This window comes from Natator depressus, chromosome 28, assembly GCF_965152275.1.
Source record: "Natator depressus isolate rNatDep1 chromosome 28, rNatDep2.hap1, whole genome shotgun sequence".
Taxonomy (NCBI): domain Eukaryota; kingdom Metazoa; phylum Chordata; order Testudines; family Cheloniidae; genus Natator; species Natator depressus.
This window is the reverse complement of record NC_134261.1, coordinates 9,937,420-9,942,419: the sequence shown is the minus strand read 5'-3', so window position 1 is coordinate 9,942,419 and position 5,000 is coordinate 9,937,420. Positions and strand designations below refer to the sequence as shown.

Genomic DNA, 5,000 nt, shown 5'->3' with positions numbered 1-5,000 from the left:
GGAGAATTAAGCCCGGAGCCCGGGGCAGGGCGACCCCGGACGGACGGGGGTCCGCCTGGCCCCTGCCCGCGGGGGCAGGCTCCGGGTTGACCTGGTGGCCGGAGGAGAATTAAGCCCGGAGCCCGGGGCAGGGCGACCCCGGACAGACGGGGGTCCGCCTGGCCCCTGCCCGCGGGGGCAGGCTCCGGGTTGACCTGGTGGCCGGACGGGAATTAAGCCCGGAGCCCGGGGCAGGGCGACCCCGGACGGACGGGGCTCCGCCGGCCCCTGCCCGCGGGGGCTGGCTCCGGGTTGACCTGGTGGCCGCTCGGGACTTAAGCCCGGAGCCCGGGGCAGGGCGACCCCGGACGGACGGGGCTCCGCCTGGCCCCTGCCCGCGGGGGCAGGCTCCGGGTTGACCTGGTGGCCGGACGGGGAATAAGCCCGGAGCCCGGGGCAGGGCGACCCCGGACGGACGGGGGTCCGCCGGCCCCTGCCCGCGGGGGCAGGCTCCGGGTTGACCTGGTGGCCGCTCGGGACTTAAGCCCGGAGCCCGGGGCAGGGCGACCCCGGACGGACGGGGGTATGCCGGCCCCTGCCCGCGGGGGCAGGCTCCGGGTTGACCTGGTGGCCGGTTTGCTTTCGGGCCACCAGGTCAACCCGCTGCCTGTATGGGGTTGACCTGGTGGCCGCTTTCCTTCCCGGCCACCAGGTCAACCCGCTGAATGTATGGGGTTGACCTGCTGGCCGCTTTCCTTCCCGGCCACCAGGTCAACCCGCTGAATGTATGGGGTTGACCTGCTGGCCGCTTTTCTTCCCGGCCACCAGGTCAACCCGCTGAATGTATGGGGTTGACCTGGTGGCCGCTTTCCTTCCCGGCCACCAGGTCAACCCGCTGAATGTATGGGGTTGACCTGCTGGCCGCTTTCCTTCCCGGCCACCAGGTCAACCCGCTGAATGTATGGGGTTGACCTGCTGGCCGCTTTTCTTCCCGGCCACCAGGTCAACCCGCTGAATGTATGGGGTTGACCTGCTGGCCGCTTTCCTTCCCGGCCACCAGGTCAACCCGCTGAATGTATGGGGTTGACCTGCTGGCCGCTTTCCTTCCCGGCCACCAGGTCAACCCGCTGAATGTATGGGGTTGACCTGCTGGCCGCTTTCCTTCCCGGCCACCAGGTCAACCCGCTGAATGTATGGGGTTGACCTGCTGGCCGCTTTCCTTCCCGGCCACCAGGTCAACCCGCTGAATGTATGGGGTTGACCTGCTGGCCGCTTTCCTTCCCGGCCACCAGGTCAACCCGCTGAATGTATGGGGTTGACCTGCTGGCCGCTTTCCTTCCCGGCCACCAGGTCAACCCGCTGAATGTATGGGGTTGACCTGCTGGCCGCTTTCCTTCCCGGCCACCAGGTCAACCCGCTGAAAGTATGGGGTTGACCTGGTGGCCGCTTTCCTTCCCGGCCACCAGGTCAACCCGCTGAAAGTATGGGGTTGACCTGGTGGCCGCTTTCCTTCCCGGCCACCAGGTCAACCCGCTGCCGGCATGGGGTTGACCTGCTGGCCGCAGAGGGGCAGGCTCCGGGTTGACCTGGTGGCCGGACGGGGATTAAGCCCCGGCTCGGAGCAGGGCAAGCCCGGGCGGAGGGGGGTCCGCTTGGCCCCTGCCCGCGGGGGCAGGCTCCGGGTTGACCTGGTGGCCGGTTTGCTTTCGGGCCACCAGGTCAACCCGCTGAATGTATGGGGTTGACCTGCTGGCCGCTTTCCTTCCCGGCCACCAGGTCAACCCGCTGAATGTATGGGGTTGACCTGCTGGCCGCTTTCCTTCCCGGCCACCAGGTCAACCCGCTGAATGTATGGGGTTGACCTGCTGGCCGCTTTCCTTCCCGGCCACCAGGTCAACCCGCTGAATGTATGGGGTTGACCTGCTGGCCGCTTTCCTTCCCGGCCACCAGGTCAACCCGCTGAATGTATGGGGTTGACCTGCTGGCCGCTTTCCTTCCCGGCCACCAGGTCAACCCGCTGAAAGTATGGGGTTGACCTGCTGGCCGCTTTCCTTCCCGTCCACCAGGTCAACCCGCTGAATGTATGGGGTTGACCTGCTGGCCGCTCTGCTTCCCGGCCACCAGGTCAACCCCCTGCCGGTATGGGGTTGACCTGCTGGCCGCAGAGGGGCAGGCTCCGGGTTGACCTGGTGGCCGGCAGGGACTTCAGCCCCAGGGCCCCTGGCAGGGCGACCCTGCCCTTGTTCCCCAGAAAAGGAGAGAGCTGGCTCGCAGCGGGAAAAGCTGCCTACGGCACCTGGGATTCCCAGGCGGTCACCCATCCAAGTACTAGCCAGGCCCGGGACGGTTTACCTTCCGAGATCGGACGGGATCGGGGGCCTTCCGTCCGGTATGGCCGTAGGCACTCGGCTCCGGTCCGCCTCGTCCCCTTTCCCTTACTGACTCCCCTGCCTCGGGTGGGCCCGATCCTTTTTTCCGTTTTTTTTTTCGCTCCGGAGGCTTCATGAGCCCCCCCCCAACACCCCTTTGGGGGTCGGTGAAAATTTTTTTTTCAGACTTCCAGGGGCCCGATCCTGGCCGCGGGCACCCGGCTCCGGGCACCCGGCTCCGGGCCGCCTCGTCCCCTTTCCCTTACTGACTCCGCTGCCTCGGGTGGGCCCGATCCTTTTTTCCGTTTTTTTTTTTCCGCTCCGGAGGCTTCGTGAGCCCCCCCCAACACCACTTTGGGGGTCGGTGAAAAAATTTTTTTCAGACTTCCAGGGGCCCGATCCTGGCCGCGGGCACCCGGCTCCGGGCACCCGGCTCCGGGCCGCCTCGTCCCCTTTCCCTTACTGACTCCCCTGCCTCGGGTGGGCCCGATCCTTTTTTCCGTTTTTTTTTTTCGCTCCGGAGGCTTTATGAGCCCCCCCCAATACCACTTTGGGGGTCGGTGAAAAAAATTTTTCAGACTTCCAGGGGCCCGATCCTGGCCGCCGGCACCCGGCTCCGGGCCGCCTCGTCCCCTTTCCCTTACTGACTCCCCTGCCTCGGGTGGGCCCGATCCTTTTTTCCGTTTTTTTTTTTTTCCGCTCCGGAGGCTTTATGAGGCCCCCCCTAACCGTTTTTGGGGTCGGTGAAAATTTTTAGTCAGACTTCCAGGGGCCCGATCCTGGCCGCGGCTTCGCAGGCTGGCCTGGGGGGGGGGGGCATCTCTAGCTCCGGCCGCGGACGGCGAGACGCTCGGCCACCAGGTCAGCCCGGAGGAAAAGGCTGAAAAAAATGTCTAAGTCCCCCCGGGACACCAGGTCAACCCGGAGGAAAAGGCTGAAAAAAATGTCTAAGTCCCCCCGGGACACCAGGTCAACCCGGAGGAAAAGGCTGAAAAAAAGTCTAAGTCCCCCCGGGACACCAGGTCAACCCGGAGGAAAAGGCTGAAAAAAATGTCTAAGTCCCCCCGGGACACCAGGTCAACCCGGAGGAAAAGGCTGAAAAAAAGTCTAAGTCCCCCCGGGACACCAGGTCAACCCGGAGGAAAAGGCTGAAAAAAAGTCTAAGTCCCCCCGGGACACCAGGTCAACCCGGAGGAAAAGGCTGAAAAAAAGTCTAAGTCCCCCCGGGACACCAGGTCAACCCGGAGGAAAAGGCTGAAAAAAATGTCTAAGTCCCCCCGGGACACCAGGTCAACCCGGAGGAAAAGGCTGAAAAAAAGTCTAAGTCCCCCCGGGACACCAGGTCAACCCGGAGGAAAAGGCTGAAAAAAAGTCTAAGTCCCCCCGGGACACCAGGTCAACCCGGAGGAAAAGGCTGAAAAAAAGTCTAAGTCCCCCCCCCCGGGACACCAGGTCAACCCGGAGGAAAAGGCTGAAAAAAATGTCTAAGTCCCCCCGGGACACCAGGTCAACCCGGAGGAAAAGGCTGAAAAAAGTCTAAGTCCCCCCGGGACACCAGGTCAACCCGGAGGAAAAGGCTGAAAAAAAGTCTAAGTCCCCCCGGGACACCAGGTCAACCCGGAGGAAAAGGCTGAAAAAATGTCTAAGTCCCCCCGGGACACCAGGTCAACCCGGAGGAAAAGGCTGAAAAAAATGTCTAAGTCCCCCCGGGACACCAGGTCAACCCGAGGAAAAGGCTGAAAAAATGTCTAAGTCCCTGCTCGGCCATCAGGTCAACCCCATTCAAGTGACGGGTTGACCTGATGGCCGGCAGTCTCACGGAAGTCCGGATGGGGTCGCCAAAAGTGCCCTCGGCCGACCGAGAGAACCAGGAGGTCGGATAGGATTTCAGATTGGTCCCCCTAAATTGGCGGTTGGATTTTTCGACTAGTTCATTTTGACGGGTGCGAGGAGATTTCTGAGAACAGGTTTTTCGGAACCTGTGAGAACCAGAGATGAGCCTCGGGGACCAATCTGCGCGTTGTACCCGATCTTGTGAGGGGGGACAGGGGCACGTTGGCAGGTGGGGCGGCCCCCGGCCCCCCCGAGCCCCCCCTTTTCCGGCTCTTTTCCTCCGGGGACCCCGTCGTCCCCTCGCACCCCCGGTGCAGGCCCGGTGGCCGGGATGCGAACTCCGACTGTCGGCGCCCCCCGGAGGGAGGGGGGGCCCGCTCCTCTCTCGCCTTCCGATCGATGTGGCGCTCACGTTCGCGACGGGAAGGGTCCTTCGCGGGCCGGCGCCCCCGACCGCAGGGGGCGTCTGGCGTTCAGGCGGATCGGGTCCCTCTTCCTCTTCGCGTCCCCGGATCCTGGGGCCGATTGGGACTTTCCTCCTTTGGGGGGGGGCCCGGGCGCGTGCCCGGCCCTCCGCGCCGTGGGGCCAGCCGGCCGAGATCTCCGCCCTGCGAGGTCGAGCGGCTCCGGCAGCCCACCCAGGGGTCCGAAAACCCAGGGAGCCGCGAGGCTCGGCAGGGCCAAACACGTCGCGAGAGCGAGCAGGGGCGCGCTGCGGTCCCCCGCCGTGCCCGACGGTCCTTCCTCCAGGCACGCTCCGGGGCGCGGGCCCCGGGTGCTGGAGCCTCCGTCGGCTGTCGGTGGGACCCACGTACCGCC

At 64.9% G+C, this 5,000-nt stretch overlaps 1 non-coding gene across 1 annotated transcript; it reads right to left on the bottom strand.

The window, feature by feature from the left end:
• Positions 1–2,263: 2,263 nt before the first annotated feature.
• On the bottom strand, positions 2,264–2,382 carry LOC141979717 (5S ribosomal RNA). The gene has a single exon (XR_012637111.1). It is a non-coding gene; the product is annotated as a 5S ribosomal RNA (ribosomal RNA).
• Positions 2,383–5,000: the final 2,618 nt, after the last annotated feature.